At 38.1% G+C, this 11943-nt stretch overlaps 1 long non-coding RNA gene across 1 annotated transcript in view; it reads right to left on the reverse strand.

The window, feature by feature from the left end:
- LOC118322638 overlaps positions 1-11943 on the reverse strand; it is a 40851-nt gene that overhangs the window by 18481 nt on the left and 10427 nt on the right. Inside the window, exon 3 of the long non-coding RNA XR_004796462.1 lies at positions 10247-10343. This is a non-coding gene — a long non-coding RNA (uncharacterized LOC118322638). The remainder of the gene's footprint in view (positions 1-10246; positions 10344-11943) is intronic.

The raw sequence follows: 11943 nt of genomic DNA on the forward strand, positions 1-11943 counted from the left end.
CAGATCGGCAAGATAGGGCCCCTGATGTTTGTCCTCCAGTGGAGCGAAAGCTTCAGTGGATGCATTGAACTTTGTCACATCAAGCGACTCAGCAACTCAGTGTAAAAAATAACTAAAAAAACAACACAAATTGAAAGAGAGCATAAAAGCAGGTAGATGGAAATACACTTCAGACTCACACCTGACCTGACAGCAAGGCTTCAGTCCAAGACCCAGCATCACTGTTCCCATTTGGAGTTTACCCATGAGTGAGTGATACAATTGTCTTACTGCAGAACAAAGTGCTTACAACTCCTGGCATGATTGGAAAACTCTGGTGGAAAGCATGCTGGAAAACCAGCCATGTTTCCCTGTGTTAACACTGGATATTCTCAAGCACAGCTAATCATATTGTTTGTCGGCAACAGTGCATTGCAAATGAAGATGTCACCCTGTCGCCCAGAAGCTTTCATCTGTGGCTCTGATCTTGTGTGTGAACAAGACTGAAAATAAATCGAACACTTTGTACACATATTCTCCCATTGGATCTCTTGTTTTACGATTGCTATGATAATAGCAGGGATTATTTAGTAGAATATGGGAGCTCATGTGACAAAATCCCGCTGGCAGAAAAATGCCAGTGAATGCAGTGTACATATTCACATTTCACTCAGAATGTTGATGTTCTCTTTTGGGTTCCCTTTTAATAACATTATATGGATAAACTTTCAACATCTCTATGTCTGCTCCTCAAAAAGCAGACGAGATGTATCATTCCACTGGTATTTTAGCGAATAAATTGTTTTCTATTGATCCAGGCCCATGGAGTGCAGTGAGCAGTCCGCTGTTTGAGCCTTTTACACTATTATGTTCTTGTCGCACTGTAGACACTTTGGATAAAAGTGCTGACCAAATGGCAGATGGGAGGTCATTCGCTTTCTGCTCCTGGATCTGGAGAGATAAGGTCTGCTCCAATATCTGCACTTACAGTATTCACCAGTAATCAAGGTTCTACTTGCGTGACGTATTTCCAGTAATTGCTATCACAGCCTGAGTGCCCGTTGAGAATGCCAGGATATAGAGGGTTTTTCTTTTCTTTGTGAGCACACTGGAATCTGCTTGGTTAACAAGTCAACCCTTGAACCCTTCACGTACAAAAATTAATTTTTTGATTCTCGATGTTAATAACAATCTTGATTCTTACGTGATCTGATTGGACATGCACTGAAGAGCTCCAGGATTTTGTGACAGACTCAAAGTTTGCAATACTCCTACACCAGGGCTTTCATTTTTTATTCGAGTGTAAGTGTATGTAAGTGTAATGACCCGTTTCAAACTACAAATGTACACCAAAGCATCTGAGAAGCAGGGTGCTTTTGTCGACTTTGTACAAAGCAGCTGTCTGACTTTACAACCACAACAAATCTGCCGACTCGATAGCCCTGTGTTTAGAGATATTCTTTGTAAATTCATTCAAGTTGCGTGTCATTTGAAATTAGTTCAAACAGGATTTTTGGCGAAAGTGACAGCCCTGTCCTTCACCAATTCAACGGATAATCCCTTGCAAGAGATGCATCAAATAGGCAACAATTTTAACTCTTTCAGACATAATGATATAGATCCAGGATGTGAAGGAAAGCACAATAGAGCAAATTCAGAGGTTAAGGCAACTGGAGGAAGGCCAGGCTGAACTGGAAGTGCCTCCATAAGCAGGCATTTAGAGGCAGTAGTTATTATGTGTGGGTCCAGGGCAGCATGGATGACAACAAAGAATACGCCTCAACCCGCTCCACTCTGTCAGACTAGTCTGCCAGGGGAGTGGTAGATTAGCTGACCAAATGACTGACTGACAGGCTTTCTGATAAACGGTGAGACTAAGTGAAGTCAGACAAACTGCCCGGAGACAGACAAATGGTTCAACGTCAAGGTAATTAGCATGGCCATTAGAGAGTAAGTCCTTATTTTTAACAGCTGTATAATATATTCCATAACCTTTAATAGTTCAATTCTGAACTCGAGTGCTGCTGTACCTCAGAGTCAGATATACACTAGTCAGGCTTCCCTGATATTTCAGATACATTCAAATAGTGTTTTGTATCTTCTGCGGCTCATCCTATTTGCAGATTGCAAATATAAACTAGTCTCACACTAAAAACCGCTGCCTCAGGCAAGAAAAATGATTAGAGAGCTTTGAGTTTTAGTCATTTATAACTTTGTAAGTTAAGTGAAAATGTTGAAAGCCCAAACTAATTAGATTTTATAAGGGATTGAAAGGGATTTAGATTCAATAAGTGGACTCAATACTGGATTCACATTTGATTTAATACTGCTGAATCCCTACCCCACCCGACTACAATATTACCATTTATTTCACTGCAGCATGATTCACACACTGAGCAGAGTTCACACTCTCTACTCAATAGTATTTCACATCCTTTTTCTGTTTGTTGTTTTTTTGTTGAACTGAAAGCTAATATGACTGTACCTTAACCCCACCAATATCAGCCAGTCATTCCAGTTTCTCTTTGTCCAGCCAATCCTATAGTGTCCTAGAGGGACAGTTAGTGCGGTCAGCAAGCCTGCATGACTATGATGCATACCTTTTTGCACAAAGCATGAAAAGCTAACACTTGCACAGCTGTGCACCTTAATGTTATTAGATGGACTTGTTATGTCCTTTGCTGATTAATTATGATTTTAATATTTCATATATAACTGCAGCTCCATCCAGCCTCTGGTAGCTCACACTGAAAATATCTGTGTTGAATGTGGGGAAATGAGGGCAGTGTGAACGCAGCCATCAAGGAGGTACTGAACATGTGCTGTAAATTTGCATCATGGGAACTCACAAGTGTGAAAGTAATTTGGGGTTTGCGAGACAAAGTTATATCAAATCACATCCACCCCATCAGAGCGTCAAGAGCCTCTATCTGTGACACCCGGCACAGCGCTAATCTCTCAGCTCTGCTTTCCACACACACACACACACACACACACGATGATTATGTCTTACAGAATACATTTTGTCATTTTATTTTCTATTACTGTCACCTGTCATAATTAAGTTCATTGTGCAGTTGCCTCATATCGTCCTCATAGCTTTATCATATAATAACTATTCTTTAACTAAATGTGAGGGATCCTTGCCAAAACAAAGTGTTTGCATAAGTTCAACTAATATGGCAATATTGGATCATTGCCATAAAAAAAATAAGGGCTGCCACATGTCATTTGGTTAGCAAGTATGTAAAACGTGAATTTTCTTTATCAATCAACATTATTTTTTTGTGTGCGTTTAAATGGAAAAAAACATATATAAATTAATAAAAGTAAACTGAACTGAAAACTAAACTAAAGTAGTGAATTAACTGTAACACTAAATTAAAGCAAGTGAATGTACTCTGAAATTTAACTGAAACTAAACCTGTAATGAAGATAAGTAACAGTAGTTCTGGTACTAAGTCATAATCAATCCCAAATAAAATCGTAGTTCTCTTATATTGGTGGAACAGGTTGAGTTGTTGTGCAGTACATGATTTTAGTGGCTGTTTTAGTGATAACTGATTTGTTGATGGATTTGAGACAGGAGAACAGGAGACGTAACAGTCAGGATTATATAACCAAGCATACAAATTCAAAAACTAAATAACCTAATGTCCCTAATTGTCTTTGACCCAGTCGAGCAAACAGGGTATGTAATGTGTTGGGAATATTTTTCAAGTGGTTAGTATTTTCCTGTCTGGTAGAATTGTGGTCAGGTATGAACTTTAAGTTCCAATGACAGCACAAGTTCCTCCTTAAGAGGCCAGTAAATAATCCAATGCAGCCTGGTTTTGTAATGCCATCATTCTTACAGCAGTCATTTCTTGTGAGAGCATGGACATGGGTTTTGCAGTAGAGTTTGCGAGATCCTTAACCTTTATAGAAAGGTCTCTTATTTGATCCAAAGTTGTCATGACTCCATAATCTGGAAAGAGAGCATGAATACTGGCTGGTATCACATGACCTAGAACACATACTCCAGACCATCCCTTTTGGTAAATACTCATAAGCATTCATTCCATAAATCTAGTATACACCCTTTGGTAGTGGTACAAAGCACTAATTGATCAATGTAACAAACTGGTTGTAGTCATTAGTTCTTTTGGACTCCACAATCAGTTCTTCTGATGAATCAAGAGTCACATTTGGATGTTCCCAAGTGAATGTTGCCCTTACCTTCAACACACCATTTTAAGGTGTTTGGAACCACTGAGAGGGTGGAGGGTTAGGGGTAGCGCAAGAATAACAGTTCATGTAAATTTGCACGCAATGTAATTTTCGAATTTGTGGCAGATTGGGCACAATGTTCATGGGTGAGGTTTAGCAAAAGATAAGTGTCACAGAGAGTGACAGGCCAAGCCATAAATCGAAGTCCTTCTTTTGTGCTGTGTGGGATGAATCCACATAAGTAACAGTTATTGGGTTTGGGCTGTCATCAGCAACTAATTTTGCTAATTGAAGATATGGGTTTTTTTTTTTCTTCTTGGGGTGTCAAAAGGTCTTGTTTGTGTTGTTTATGGATTTCTCTGTCCGATAAATATACTCCACCACTGTTCTTGCTCTGGTTTCTTATGACTGTAGTTGTTTTGCGTCTGCTTGTGGGACTCGATTGCCCGCGTTGTTCTTCTGATGACTGTAGGTGTTGTATGTCTACTTCTGAGACTCGGTTGCCTTCGTAGTTCCTCAAGGGGAGGAGTCCTTCCCAGGGAAGTAGTTGACCTTCTATGGCACCGTAGGCGATGAGGAAGAGGACCCACCGGATGAAGAGGGATTCTGTTAATTCCTGGTTCATGGTGGGGGGGAGGCATCTTCCTACAGTGGGATCCAAGTCGGATGACCTTCACACTGGACTGCTATGTTGGTTCTAAGCAGACCTGTTGAAGTTTTGACCAGCTGGGTTTTTTAGGGAGCTTAGTGTAAAAGTGCTTTGAGTGGTCGGAAGCACTAAGAAAAGGCGCTGTACAAGTACAAGTCCATTTACCATTTACCATCTGGAACTCTATGATGCACCCCCAGTGCCGTGGTCGGATGTGACACAGTTTGTCACTAGGAAAGAGAGACTGGACCAGCTTTTATTTTGTCTGTGGATTAGCTGAACAGCCAGAAGGTACATCTTGGACTCATCCATTGCATGGAAGATTAATCTTTCCATACATGGTGCTGAGTACCTTGTTAAGAGTTATTGTTTCTTTAAGTAATAGTTCCATGGGGGTAGAGGTTTGTGTCCTAGTCCAGACCAGCAAGTCTTTCAGCAGTTGTTAAAAAATCAATGTCAGACTTCTTGCAAGTTTGAGGCTTCAGGTCAGTTTGAAAACCTACACATACAAGATTTTTTTTTTCTTTAAAAAAAGGTCCCCCATGGAGGGAGCGCAGGCACTGTCGTCTGTAGCATTTTCAACACTATCTGACACATCCCCCTTTTGCTCACATGTTACAAGCCATGTGACATGTAAGCCTATCCCTGGATCCAGGGAGCTGGGAGCCACAATGCTGCGATTATTGTGGACCCACAAATTATATTTACATCCCATATTTACATCCATGGTAAATCCACAACCAATGTTCCTCTTACATTAGTAGTCTCCTGTAAGAGAACCACATCAAGGGAAGGTTAGGAAGAAAGTCATTAGTGGGTACAAGAACAGATGTTTATATGAAGAATGCCACGTTTTGGCAGCGGCAGATGGTCGGCCAAACAGTGTTCTCATGAAAAGAGGGTTGGGATTTGTGATTTTGACGTTTACCTTCAACAACAGACAGGTGACAGGTTTCTCATCCAGGTAAGAATAGCTCAGCTATTTGGGGGCGGAGCTTGAGGGTGGCAGGGTAGCTCTTTCAATAATTCAAAGAACTATCACAAATTACATACCCTGTGTATGGCACTCCATTCTTTATAAGCAAAAGCTATCAGTGTCCAAACAAGATCAGAGTTGAAGAGAAGTTTCTAAATGGTTAGGACAAGATTTAGATGAAAATAAAATCCATGTAGTTATGGGGATCATCAGCATCTCCTGTAGGTAATAGTAGCAGGGTTGATAATAGAAATAAAAAGAATGGAAATGTAAAAGCAGCTGTAGCTATGGTTTTCAGACAAGGAGGGTTTCCTTTTTCTACAGGATCCAGTTTGAGGAAAAAATAAGAAGTGGGTCTGTAAAAAGACTGATGGTGCTGAATGAGAAAAGATCGCGCAAATCTACATTCTCATGTACAAAGGTAATTAAAGATTAGTTATAGTCAGGAAATCTACACTGTAAAACCTAACAGCATATCTGAATAAAGGAAGTAGGCTAACATAGCTTAATACTCTGAGTTGTGGCGTCACTCATTCCCATGAACGAAACGTAAATCAAAATGAATTGTTGAAGTAATAACTCAGTTGTTTTAGTGAACTTAATTTTGCGTAAGTATTGGTGATATAATTCCAGTTTGTTTCAATGACTCAATATATATATATATATATATATATTTATATTTATATTACAAAATGTTATAATGCTTAGCATTATTATTTTTATCAGTTTATACATCATATGTTCCTAGTATGTATCCATTCTTAATGATGTCCAACGTGTAAAGATTTTGATGTTGGTTATATAGAAAACAAGTAGGCTATTAATAACAACCTAATAATAGCAGAAACAATTAGATGAGACATAGATAATTTTTGATAATTGATTAGTTGCAAATGGTTTCTATCAGTTGTTTGGACATATATAATCAGTTAATTTCCACTAATTTGCTTTAGTGGAAGAAAACTTAATAGATTCAATTCAAGTGGTATCATTTGTATAGGGAAGATGCATTTCAGTTATTCAGATTAATTATGTTAATACAGTTTAAATACGTTAGTTAAGGAAGATTTTTTCTTTGTCTATTTCTTAAAATCTTTAAGAAAGTAGAATCTTACTTTTAGTCTATTTCTTCTAGTTACTTCATAACTTTTTCCTTTGTTATAAATGTTCCTTCAACATTTATTTTTCTCTTCATGTTTCTTTTTGTTGTTTATACCACGTGTTGCAACAAATTTTATGCTAGATACCAACTATCATACATGTGCAGTTGTGTTCAAAATAATAGCAGTCCCACATGTCTAAAAAGATCAATTATTGTTTTTAGTAAAAATTATATTACTACATGGCAAATAATTTACCAGTAGGTGTAATAGAGTCATAGAAAACCAACAGACCCAACATTCATGATATGCATGCTCCTGAGTCTGTATAATTGAATAATTAATTGAAAGGGGCATGTTTAAAATAATAGCAGTGTGGAGTTAAAATTAGTGAGGTCATTCATTCTGTGAAAAAACAGGTGTCAATCAGGTGGCCCTTATTTAAGAATGAAGCCAGCACATGGTGTACATGCATTTCTCTCTGAAAACCTGAGAAAAATGGGTCGTTCCAGACATTGTTCAGAAGAACAGCGTGCTTTGATTAAAACGTTGATTGGAGAGGGGAAAACGTATAAAGAAGTGCAGAAAATGATAGGCTGCTTGGCTAACATGATCTCCAATGCTTGCAAAGCTTGGAAAGCAAAACCAGAGAGACGTGGAAGAAAACGGAAGACTACCATTCGAATGGATCAAAGAATAGCCAGAATGGCAAATAATCAGCCAATGATCAGCTACAGGGTGATCAAAGACGGTCTGAAGTTACCTGTGAGTACTGTGACAATTAGAAGATGTCTGTGTGAAGCTAATCTATCGGCAAGAAGCCCCCGGAAATCCCACTGTTCAAAAAAAAAGATGTGCTGAAGAGGATAGAATTTGCCAAAGAACACATCGACCGGCCTAAAGAGAAATGGAGAAACATTTTGTGGACTGATGAAAGTAAGATTGTTCTTTTTGGGTCCAAGGGTCGCAGACAGTTTGCCAGACGACCCCCAAACACTGAGTTCAAGCCACAGTACACTCACAGTGAAGCATGGTGGGTGGAACGCATCATGGATACTGCGGGAATTCTCTTCTTACTATCGTGGTTCGGGCCTATTTATTGCATACCAGGGATCATGGATCAGTTTACATATATCAGAATACTTGAAGAGGTCATGTTGCCTTATGCTGAAGAGGAAATGCCCTTGAAATGGGTGTTTCAACAAGACAACAACCCCAAACACACCAGTAAGCGAGCAGCATCTTGGTTCCAGACCAACAAAATTAAAGTTATGGAGTGGTCAGCCCAACCCCCGGACCTTAATCCGATAGAAAACGTGTGGGGTGACATCAAAAATGCTGTTTCTGAGGCAAAACCAAGAAATGCAGAGGAATTGTGGAATGTTGTCAAATCATCCTGGGCTGGAATACCTGTTCACAGGTGCCAGAAGCTGGTCAACTCCATGCAACACAGATGTGAAGCAGTTCTCAGAAACTTGTTATACAACTAAATATTAGTTTAGTTTAGTGATTCACAGGAATGCTAAATCCTAAAGATTTTTTCAGTTTATACAGTAAATATTTGAGTTGGTAATGAAAAATGCAGACACTTATTTTTAACAGCCCAATATTAATTTTTCTTAATTTTCTGTAATTAAAATATTGATATATTTTTCTTCATGTTTTGATGTAGAATATAATGTGCAGTGTTCCCAACGCATGAAAATAATAACAGTTATAAGGATTCTGAGCTTTACTCAAGTTTTTAAACACACTGCTATTATTTTGAACACAACTGTATAGGGTTGGTTAACTCATTCTCTGACCCTCTACTGAAATAACTTCCCATTTTCTTTTCTATGAGATCCCTCCAAAAACATTCATTTACACTTACTTTTACCCACAATTCAGTTCCCACTTCTTTCTATCAACATTCTACTCAGAAGATACGAGTCATTTCTTTTGTGTAAGGAGAGTAAAGTAAAGGAAGTGTGTTGCCACCCGGGTCACGGCACCATATTGTCGAAGAACAATAGTCGGCTAGTCACATGTCCTTTGGTTAGCAAGTCAGTAAAATGTGAATTTTCTTCATCACTATTAATGCTGCAAAATATACTGTATGAGTCGTCTTTGGAAATAGACCAGATTTCTCAAAACATTGAAAAAGGCTTATAAGCTCATGTCAAAGCATGTCTCTGTATCTAATAAAAAAGATCTTTCTGAGAGCAAAAGGCCTTAAGGCTCCTCCTGTCAGCTGACTAAGAAGAATACCCTTCTTGTTCTTTTGCTAGCTCGTTCCTGTGTGCTGTGCCCTGCAGGCATGAGACAATTATCCCACTGACTAATAAATTGCTGATTTCATTTAGTTTCTGCCTGAAAAAACCTTATCTTACAGCAGACTGTGACAGATATGCAAAAGGTATATGAAATTAGCTCCATCAAATGACATTGCCAAAAATGTTTGTATATGTGCAGACGTGTGTGTGACTGAATGACATTTTACTTTCTTTAATCAGCTTTTCCTTATCATTACCAAATGTGATTTCACACGTGAGCTGTCAGATGAAGCCTTTAATTAACTTTCAGATGCTAATGATGTCGTACGGATCTCTTACAGTACATTAAATACTATGGTATTTCTTCATGACTACCTGTTTGTATATCACTTTAATAAGCTTTTCCACCCAGCTGAGATTTCAAGATTCAAGATTCAAGATTCAATACTTTATTGCCATACAACTCGGTGCAAGTTGCTAGGGATTTGCTTCAGTGGTGCTCAGAACATCAAAACAAAGACAAGAAAAAAAGAACACAGAAATATAATACCATATACAACACAAGGGCCACAGAACATATAAGTACATATACGATATCCCACACAGGATCATACTTGACGCAAGCAGATAAAAAAAAAAAAAAACATACTGTTCACAGCATGCCTGGATGACAGTCCAGAAGGCTAGAGTGACAGATGTCAAGTTAAAGTGACATGGTGCATAGGGATGCAAAGCGCAACCACAACTTTACAATAAATAAATCAATAAAACTAATATGGGTAGCATAACCCATATAGAGAAGTATTATAAAAACAATATAAAAGATATACAATTTATACATGCTCGTTGGGAGAACCTTTTTTCCTGAGGTACTGGTTCAAGGATTTAACAAGTGACAGGAAACCATTGTATTGTGGTAGTTTGTGACATACAAAATATTGATTTTAAATTTTAAACTATCAGCATTAGCTGCTTTTGGTGAATATGTTTGGGGCAGAGAGTTAAAAGAACCGGCTTTGGTCAACCTGCAACCACATTCACTGATACCAGCTATTAAGATGAAGAGAAGAGAACCAACCTGGTGCAATGAAGAAGGAGGCCGGTCTTCCTCATTGACACAAACTTCAGATAGCAGACGGTCTTCATTGAAATAGATGTACAGTTCTTATGCCAGTCTGAAAACAATATGAAATAAAATAACATTAGGTTTATATTTTTGAAAATGTGATTCTGACATGGTAAATGGATTTAAATGAAATATATTTGTTGGGTTAATATGCTCCCTTTCGTAAAGAAATAAACACCAATCTGAATCATTTTTATGTGGTCTTTTTGCTTTCAAAATCACCAACAAAGGGCTCAAGACTCATTCCTAAAGTGGGATCAATAAAGTCTATCTTATCTTACCTCGTGTCGATTTCAAACAGCTAGCTAGCTGACGGCATTGTTGATATTTCAGACAGCTAGCTAGCAGGTGGCTTGTTAGTTGACAAGCATAAATGACGGACAGCTGGCAGGTCAGAATATCCTAGTTAAACTTGTATTAAAATAAACTAAACTGAATAAAACTAAATAAAAAAAGAAAAGAAAAGGCAAAGTCAAAATGTGTTCCCTTAACTCAGGAGAGGCAGTAGCAGCATACCATCAAGTTCAGAGATCAGTCAATCAACAGGGGACACCCGCTCTCTCTGTTTTATATCGTTTTGCATTTGATTATGTGAAACTGGAGAATATATAGGACAGCACTTTGTTTGTGTGTGTGTGTGTGTGTGTCTTTGTTATAGAATAAAGAGAGGGAAAAAATCCCTACAATCTAAATGTTCATACTTTAAGAGGGTCAACTCCTGCCTCAAGTCATATCATGTGGCTCTGATATCAGAAAGAATTTCCCAACTCCTCTCAAAACAGCCGCCTTAGGACCTTTTCCTCAGTCCTCCCCTTGAATATCTGCCGCTAGCTTTGACCTGGTGACTGGTACTAACTAGCAAAACGTTGGGCGTTATAATGATGAAGCCTATGTGACAAGTCATGCAAAGCTGTTGGCCCGAGGCAAATCCTGCCACAGTACTGAATAAAAGAAAAGTTTTAAATACTAAACAAACATCACGCTGACCCGAAGCTGACCTTCAGCGTCGTGCTATGTGTTGTTTCCACTCCATTCACCTCCTATAGGGAGTCTAGCCTGACTACTGCCACTTCTACATACATGTCAACGCCTTAGGCAGCTATTTCCTCCTCTCACACTTTACCATCAAGTAGAGAATATTATGTTGAATATTTTTGTGGTTTGGACTGTTTATTGGACAAAACAAGCAATTTTAAGACATATCCTTCGGCTTATGATGGACATTTTTAACAATTTTCTGATATTTTCTAAAATAAGTCCAAATAATAATAAATAGAATAGTTGATGATAAAAAAATATTTACACCCCTATAACCAACAATATATTCTGATAATCAATTGATAATTTAAAAGATGATACCCTTTTATTTAATCGGTTATTATTACGTTGTACCCACCAAATCAATGGCTGAGATCTGGGAACACGACATTGGTGAAACAAAATCTGCATAAGTAAGAAACTTGATCATTCAGGTGATCAGACAGATATACTTGGAGGTAAAACCCAAACAAAAATGTAATGTAATGTCATGATGACCTATGGAACTGATGGTCAAACCTATAAAAATAAGATGCAAGTTGTAATAAACCGGAATCAGTCATTTAAGTAATTTATTTATACATTCACTTGTTCCAGTTTCTCAAATGTGA

This window comes from Morone saxatilis, unplaced genomic scaffold, assembly GCF_004916995.1.
Source record: "Morone saxatilis isolate NCDOM2014 unplaced genomic scaffold, NCSU_SB_2.0 Contig14, whole genome shotgun sequence".
Taxonomy (NCBI): Eukaryota; Metazoa; Chordata; class Actinopteri; family Moronidae; genus Morone; species Morone saxatilis.